This window comes from Hyperoodon ampullatus (genome assembly GCF_949752795.1).
Source record: "Hyperoodon ampullatus genome assembly, chromosome: 1".
Classification (NCBI taxonomy): Eukaryota; Metazoa; Chordata; class Mammalia; order Artiodactyla; family Ziphiidae; genus Hyperoodon; species Hyperoodon ampullatus.
The window spans coordinates 35,237,862-35,246,881 of NC_136914.1; the positions used below are offsets into that span (position 1 = coordinate 35,237,862).

General features: G+C 44.6%; 1 pseudogene across 1 annotated transcript; it reads left to right on the plus strand.

Moving 5' to 3' along the window:
- The first annotated feature begins 5,167 nt into the window (after nt 1–5,167).
- Nucleotides 5,168–6,032, plus strand: LOC307055923 (tetratricopeptide repeat protein 19, mitochondrial-like; annotated as a pseudogene). Its single transcript has one exon. The product of its transcript is annotated as a tetratricopeptide repeat protein 19, mitochondrial-like (transcript).
- Nucleotides 6,033–9,020: the final 2,988 nt, after the last annotated feature.

Consider the following 9,020-nt stretch of genomic DNA (forward strand, 5'->3'; position numbering starts at 1 on the left):
TCTGGAAAAATGAATTGATGATCTCAGACAAACATTCTAAAACTAACCCCAAATCCTCTCTCACCAAAACATATTAACCTGCAGTTAAATGCTAATGGAAGTCTTGCTTTCCTTGAACGATCATTGCTAAGACAGCCTCAGGCTTCCTTTGCCATTTCCTTATTTCATACATAAAATGAAAAACATCCCTAGACTCTGTTTTTTTCTTAATTTGGCCAGAACAATCTTGGATTTTTCACTGCTCAGTAATGTGTCTAAGAAACATTTCTATTGTTTTTATGCAAATTAAGCTTGTTACATGGTTTGGTAACCTTATTAAATGTGTTTTAACTTATCATAGGTCTTTTAAAAATGTAGAAGGCTGCTTTCCCTAAATCATGAACTTGTCCATGAAAAAGATGTGGCTCAGTCTCTACAAGCAGAGGTTTTGTATACTTTACCTCAAGTAATCTTCATAAAACCAGGCAAAGGAGGTATTTTTATTTGGTTTTGGATTATGAAACTAAGTCCCTGAGAGATTAAATAACTTGCCAAACATCACACAGTTTCTAAGTGGCTGAACCTGGACTGGAACCCAGAGCTGTCCTTCCCCAGAGCCAGTGCCCTGCCCGGACTCACCGTGCTCTGGGCCTTCGCAGGGGTGGACACCTGAGGAGGTGATTGCAGTGAGTGTCCCCACTGGGCTGCAGAGGCCCTGCGGGAGGTTCTACCTAATTCATCTGCAGCAAAAACCTGATGAAGAGCAGTCACTTCTCTTACCAAATTCTCTCTCCAACAGCTTTAAAAACACCTGTGAAACATCCCAGGCCTCATCCTGGTACCAAGTCCACCACTCTGCTGCTCCTTATTTCACATGTGATTTGCATCATCCACCCACCCTGCCATCCAGGCCCTGATGGTCTTTGAGCTCAGAGGGCAGGAATGCCTGGGGTTATCTCAAAGGGGATTCCAAAGAAACCCAACAGGATGGGGCAAGAGGACAGGGATGTTTGTCCTTTGCCCTCATTCCCTCATGCATCCTGAGTTCGTTCTCTCCCATCTTAATTTATTCTAGATCTTGGGCACCCAGCGGGGCTTGTTTTCCCGACAGACTGTGATGCTCTCTCTCTCTCACATCCTGTAATTCACCGGTCAAAGGGTGCAGAATAAACCAGAAGCAGACTTAACACATAGCATTTGTTGAGCACTTACCCAGGTCCTGTGCCAAGAACTTTTTACCGACTGTCAGCAGTATGGAAGTGTATTGAGGAAAACGAAAAGGATGAGTGTGAGGAACCTCCTCTGACGTTTGACTTCCAGCAAACACGAGGCACCGAGTGCCGCAGAATAGCAATGGGGGCTGCTGTTGTTTAGGGTTATATTGCATCCTGCGACATTAGTCACTGGCTGACCCCCATCCTCTAGCCTACTTCTTGTTTCCAAAATGATGGTCTTTAAAGGAAAGGGAAAAAAAGAGTTGCAAGACCATGACAAAGTCTGACATTCAAAAAACATCACAAGTTCACATAAATGTCAATATTTTAAAACTAAAAGTTTGCATGATCTGTCTGAACTCTACTAAGAGCATTTATACCATGAAGAATATTTGTGGCTGCAGATTACCAAAAGCAGCTGGAGCCAGAGTGTCTTTTTTATCACTTGGCTCCTGTTACATACTTGCTTTTGTCTTTTAGCAAAACAACCTACTGCAAGAAAAAAATTAAAAATATCCCTTTTAAAATTCAGAAATACTTTTTTCCCAAACAGTTATGCACAATTTCCACCCACAGCATCTTAACTGTTTAGCTCTTACTTGGCACACATGCGTATATGGAAATATAGGTCATCAGGATCTCACATGTGTCAATATAATAGCACAGTAGCTATAATCTCATTAATCTCATAATCTCATTTGTTCTTCAACACTATTCTGATAAGTAACAGGCAAACTATTTTAAAATGCCCTCTAAGCTATGGTGAGAAGTTTAAAGACAGCTCATTTCAGCTGTCTCTAAGAATCGGGCATTCTTAACACAAGATTCTAAAAAATGAAAAAGAAACAGGTCTATTTAATAATAGAGAGTAGACAAAGATAGAAGTGGCACCACCATCTGCCTACCTGTCCTCTTCTCTCACATCTCTGGTTCCAGGACAGGATCCTCTCAGGGCTCTGTGCTAACAGCTCCTGGGCATATCTGACACAGTGATGGAGATGGAGATGGAGAGAGAGATACTTCCTGTGTCAGGAGCACAGAGCTGGACCCAGAGCACCATCTCCCAGTTTGTCACCAGCTGCAGCACGCAGTCTGTCACCTCCCTGCCTTGCCCTTTCCCTTCATTATAGCACCAGTTTTCACTGATTCCTCTCCCTCTAAAGCTGCTACACCAGACTCTGGGCTTCTTTACATCCCTGAGATCCCCTCTGTGAGGGGTGTGTGGTGGACGGAGTGTGTCTAAGGACTTGACTGCTTGTCTTTGCTCAGGAAGTCAACCTTACCGACACTTAGGAGCCATAACTTTTTTATGGCCAGATTTTATTGGCCCTTACAAAGCTATGTCTGAGCCGTTGTACATTTTAACCAAAACATAATACCACAACCTAAAGATTTTAGTGTGCCTTCCATTTTTACCTTCCCTTACAGTCTATAGAGAATTTCCTATCTGCAGGCTTATGGGATTATCAGGAAAAGAACTTTAATAAATATCTTAATAACAACTATACTGTCTTCTAGTTAATATGAGGAGACTGAGCTTCCGGAAAGTGCCAAGCCCACTCCAACTATCATTCAGTGAGGTCTCCTGAGCAGAGCCCAGGGCTCTCTCTCCCCACCACGATGCCTCATCTTTTGAGCTCATTTTTCCCAATGTTAAGTTAGTCAGGTTGCAATCTCTCATATTTGTCAATAGCGAAGGAAGCAACTTAATTCTCCACTAAATTTCTGTTTCACTCAGGGACCTGATTGCAGATAAGCCAGGCATATTCCAGAATTAGGATCTGGGCTCCCAGGGTCAGGGCTGGGGTTGCTGGGGTTAGAGGTTGTGAGAAGATCCATGGGGTCCTCTGGAGGGCGAGCTGCCAGAAAAAGGCTGAGACTGAGGATGGCCCCTCCCAGAGGGAGGGCCTCTGGGAAGGAGGAGGAAGGAGACACCTAGGCTGCTTGACCTCAGCCCTTTCTTGGCTAAATGCAGTCGTGACCCAGAGAGGTCCAGAGGGGCAGAGGGGGAGAGTGCAGGGGGGTAAGGATAGAGGCGGCAGAAGAGACAGAAAGACACGGGCGAAGGGACGTTATGGAGACTCATGACAGATGAAATGTGCCTGAGACACAAGATCAGGAAAACAGAAAAGAAGAAATGCGAAAGAAATGGGTGCATGTTTTATGTTGCAAAAACTCAAAAATAATTATACCAGGTTTGAAAGTGACTCCTAAGTGGGGAAAAAATAACTTTCTGCTTTTGCATTTCTTTGTTTAGGTATAATCCCAAAGAATCTGTCCATGTAGGCCACATACAGTTTTTGGAGGCTCACAGCTGCCCCAGATACGAAGGTAGAGTTTATGTTATCTCGAGCTCTGATTGCCAGGGGGTCGCTTTCTCATTTCTGTGTGGGTGAATAAAAGGAAGAAGAGATACCATGACCAAGTTTGTGCGGGCAGGAGCCTGCATGACCACTTACTTGATGAAGGACTCAGCCCAAACTCCAGCACCTAATCCCTTTTCCACATCTGCCTGTCAGCCCTGCCTGTCTGTCGGTCCCTCCTGCAGACTGAAAGAGCACATGTGGCCGGAACTTGAGGTGGACACACACAGCTGGCGCTTTCTTACTTTAATCACACACACACTTGGCTTTGAAATACCTCTGTGTATTTAGTGCACAGGGAAGTATATTGAGGTTTAAAGTGAAGAATGCTGCACCACCGCCGCTTTAATCTTCTCTGACCAGACTCCAAATCCCACAGCTGTGTTTCACGTGACCAGACGAGCCAGGGCTCCAATAACGGCACAGAGCCCTGGTCAGGCTCAATATGTTTTCCTCACCATCTTGCTCTTCAAACTTAAAGTTTAAAATAAACACAAAGGAAAATCTGCAGGGAAGTTTCTGGAGGGTAGCTGTGGGCAAATGACTGTGGCCAGCTGCTTGTAGACTGTTTCATTGCAAGGGCAGGGATGGAAGTGGGCCTGATGGTGTCAGAGCTGATTTTTCAGGAATTTCTAGAATAAATATTAGTGTAAAATGTGAGAAGAAACAGCAGTTTTAGCCAGAATGTTCACTGGAAAATCGTAAGTCATCTAATCAAGACAAGGAGAATGCATTATTATGATGTTCAAACTTGTGAAATTTGACTAACTCATCCACTGATTAAGCTATTCAAAAAGTCATTGTATCATTGTTTACATATTTTGTACATGTGTTATGCTTTGTTTTATTGTAATCGATTAGTGATTTCTTAGAAATTCATTATTCACTAGTCAGTTTTTTTAAGTCCATGAATAGGTTTTCAGCCAGATCAATTTTAAGACACAGAGCCAGTTACAGTTTAATTCTGAAAAATCATATAGGAAAGAAATATGAGAAAAAGACTGTATTTCTTCCAGTTCTACAGCAATTGCAGTAGGTACATCTTAAGTGTTTATATAGTAAAAAGGGCAGGTTTATTTGTGTCTATTATTTCATCAGTGTTTTCTTCCCCATAAGTTTTCTAAATGTGTCAGATGGGTTGCTTGCTGTTGATCAGGCTCTGATTGTATTTGTGGGTCAATGTTGGGACACCTTTGTTCAAGGGGAGGCTGCTCACCCGACACCATGCACCTTCCTCTCTCACATCATCATCCTGAGGATAGACACCCATGCCCAGTAACCCCGTGTCCCACCATCTTCTACCACTGTACTCGCCACATGGATGTTTAGCTGATGACATTTCAGAAACACCGAGTTTTCACAGTGGAGTTTGGACACTAACCTCACAAATCTTGAAGTATAAATTCATTATGGTTTTATTGCTCTTTTTCATTGTATCATTCTGGCCTTAATATTAAATGGTTGCTGATTAAACACAGAAATGAGTAGAAAAAATACGAATAATTATTTTAGATCATTTTAAGTTATTCAAATACTGCTATAGTTGACACTAAAAATATTACTAAAGAAGACCCTTTTGTTACAGACTGCGGCGGGGCGGCGGGGCCGGGGCCGGCAGGAGGCCCGGCGCCCGCGGTGTACGTGCCGCCGTGCTGAGGGGCGCCGCGCAGCCGGGGCCCGGGTCTGCTGCCGCTGCTGGCAGTTGTGCATCATGAAAGATGAGCCAGCAGAGGCAGAGCTAATTTTGCATGATGCTCTTCATCTTGCTTATAACAGTGATAACAAGAAGGCCATCACTTACACTTACGATTGGGCGGAAAAACTTTTTAAACCAATAATGAGTTACCTGCTTGGAAGGGCCATGGAACAGGAAAATGCAATAATAGAAATCTCTCTGAAGCTGGCCACTATTTATGCTGCTCAGAATAGACAGGAATTGACTTTTGCTGGTTATGAATTCTGCATTTCAACTCTAGAGGAAAAAATTGAAAGAGAAAAGTAATTATCAGAAGACACTTTGTCAGTGGAAGAGAAAGCCAACACCCACCTCCTCTTGGGCATGTGCCTAGACACCTATGCCCGCTACCTTCTGTTCTGCAAGCAGCCATCACAGGCACAAAGGATGTATGAAGAAGCTTTGCAGATTTCTGAAGAAATACGAGGAGAAAGACACCCACAGACCATCGTGCTGCTGAGTGACCTGGCCACCACCCTGGATGCGCAGGGCCGCTCCGACGAGGCCTGTGTTCACGTGCAGAGGGCATCAGACCTGGCGAGACAGGTGGAGCACCCTGAGCTCCACGTGCTGCTCAGTAATCTGTCTGCGATCCTGATGCACAGAGAACAATATGCACAAGCAGAAGTGATCCACCAGGAAGCACTGAAGCGAGCAAAGCTGAAAAGAGATGAGGTTCCTCTGCAACACATCAGGGAAGCACTGGCTGAGATGTCAAGAAAAAGCAGACCTTTGTCATAACCTTACCAAGCTCTAGACCCCTTTTTGTTGTAGGGAATTTATAGTAACACCTCTTATTCCAGTCCCAGTGGCACCCTGATCAATGGCTTAAATTCTTTGTCCTTGATACTCAGTCCCCTCAACTTAGCCTTGCTGGAGGATAAGCTGTATACACTGTATACACGGCCACGTTTGTTTTGCAAAGAAAACTTTCGCCCCCACCTGATTTTGCTTCTAAGGATGGGAGTCAGTTAATGCTTTCCATTGTAGCAGACGGTTGGTTAGGTGCTGTCCATGCTGGTCCGACAATAACTTTAGATTAAGAGGGGCCAGTTTCCCTCTGGGGTGGGGTCTGGCATTTCAGCCAGGCATCTCTCCCACAAGAGTTTTGTCCACCGATTTGCTGCCTTCTCTTATCAATACCTGGCAGACCAGAGCTACCGGTCTCATGGCAAAGGGGGATGACGGTGAGTTATTTTCTCTTATAGTCTATCTCCTGAAGCCCAGTGTGGGATTTAATGCATAAAAAAGTAGTATCTTGGCTTACCACCAGCATCCAGCATGAAGTTTTAAAGTGGGAATTAAGCACTTGAAAGCATAGCGCCCATTTGATTATAAATAAAAGTGAACTGTATGTTTTTGTATGTATCTGGTTATATACAACTGTGAAAAAAGGAGGGCAAGGAATGACGACCCCCTGCGTCCCTGCTCTCTGAGCATTCTCTCCTCTGCACCTGGTCACGGCGTCTCCAAACCCTCTGACTCCGAGTGGGGCCCTGTAGGTGTAGTGTTGAAAGCTTCCCAGTCGTTCTGATGTGTCCCGCTCGTGCTGTAGAAGAACCAGTGCCCTGGACCCTAGCTCTGGCTTTTGGAGTTTGGGTCTCAGTATCCTCGTGTGTAGTGAGAGTCTCTCTTAGCTCTGGAAGAATGCATCTGGTGGATGACCTTACCTGGATAGGCCGCTGTGTTGACAGCCTTATCACACTGCCTCAGAGTGTGTAAAGTATACAACACAGGGTACTTTAAAAACACTTTAAACATTGCATCTGTTTCACAGGTACTTTAAAACATCGATGATGTTTTCACCCCAGCAGTTCTGCGGTTCTTCTAGGTACCACGAAGGAACCCTGTTGTTGCTGGTATGCCGGTGGGGGTGGGGTGGGCAGGATAAACTGATAGTTGGGTTCCTGTGTACATACTGGGAGAACCCTTTCATAATAAACTAGACACTCTACAATAAAATAAAGCAAAAGGAAGAAGACCCTTTTGCATGAGGCCCCCACCTTTTTCCCTTTGCTGCCCACTGGTACCACCGTCAGGCTCAAGTCAACTTCAGCTTCCTGGACTGATCCTGATCTAACAGAGGGATATTTAAACAGCTCCAAGAGTCTTATCTCCGTCTCAATATTATACCATTGCAGTTCTGATAACTAGGTTTTCACCTCATTTCCAAGCACTGGTCCCACCTGTGGGTCTTTTACCCGGGTTTCTTCCATGGTCCCAGTGTTTCAATACCAAATCTCATAACCTACCTTGCAATAACAGCAGTAGTAATAAAAATAATAACACATCTTTGAGTAATAATAACACATTGTTGAATAATAATAGCAATAATTACATTCTTGAGCGCTTGCTACATGCCAGGCAGTTTTCAAAATACATTACACACATTAATTCATTTAATATGTGCATCGGAGGTGCCCCCCTTGCCAGCCTTCCTCCTAGATTGTAAACCGACTGGGCAGTTTGTCCACGAGCAGAAGCCTCTCTCTGCGTGGAGAGTAGCCTTAACACTAAGGGTCTTGATCCCGTCATCCCACTATTGAAGTGTTGTCTACATCAATTTCTACCAGATTTTAGGGCCCTTAGCATTTCATTTTATACCCTCCCATCCACTTCTGCTGTAGCTTGTCCTGACTACAACCTCAAGACAGACAACTTCTGCAACCAGAGCCTGCAGTTGGTCAGCTGCCCAGGAATCCCTGCCTCCCCAGAGGAAGGGGGCAATAGTGGTGCCGAGCTCTCCTTTCCTCACGGGCCCGGCTTTGCTGTCAGTTACTCACATGTCCTGGTAAATCCTGAAACGCATCTCTCTACGGCATTCATGTCAAGGCCAAACATCACCATGTCCACAGGGTACTTGATGGAACAAACTGATTCACACTAATTCCATGTAGAAAGAAACTATAAAACAGGAGCTTATTGTATTTATTTGCAAAATGTTTTAAAATTATCTTTAAAGGGTTTCTTTCAGAGTAGGTAATAAATACTCCCCAGAAACCCTAAGCATAGCAATCAGCATGTGTGAAGTAATCAAAAGAATAAAACAATATGTTTAATCAAGAAGAATACAACTCTTTCTGGGTCATGCTAGAGAAATGAGGTTAACAGGACAGGCTCAGGGTCAAGCAATTAGGAGTTTTAATGTTGGTCTGCCATTTACCAGCTGCACGAGGTAAGGAATTTAAGTTCTGCATCTGTTTCTTCATCTGTTAAATAGTAATGCTGTGACACTTCTTACAGTGCTGCAGTGGGGTTTCAAAATATGGCATTTCAAAGTGCCTGGCACAGAGTGTGGCACAAATACATGTGCAGTAGTGGTGAGGACGCTAGTGATGAAATGATGATGACTACGATGACCATGGTCATGGCCACGGACCATGGAGATGTGCTATTTGGCTCTCTGGGAGAGACCACAGGATGAGCATTTGGTAACTGATGAATGAAACATCAAAAGAGAAGAATGGAGGGGCTTCCCTGCTGGTGCAGTGGTTGAGAGTCCGCCTGCCGATGCAGGGGACACCGGTTCGTGCCCCGGTCCGGGAAGATCCCACATGCCACGGAGTGGCTGGGCCCATTAGACATGGCTGCTGAGCCTGCGCATCCGGAGCCTGTGCTCCGCAATAGAAGAGGCCCCAACAGTGAGAGGCCCGTGTACCGCAAAAAAAAAAAAAAAAGAGAAGAATGGAAAAAGGAAAAGGAAGGGAAAGGGGAGAAAGAGCTAAGATA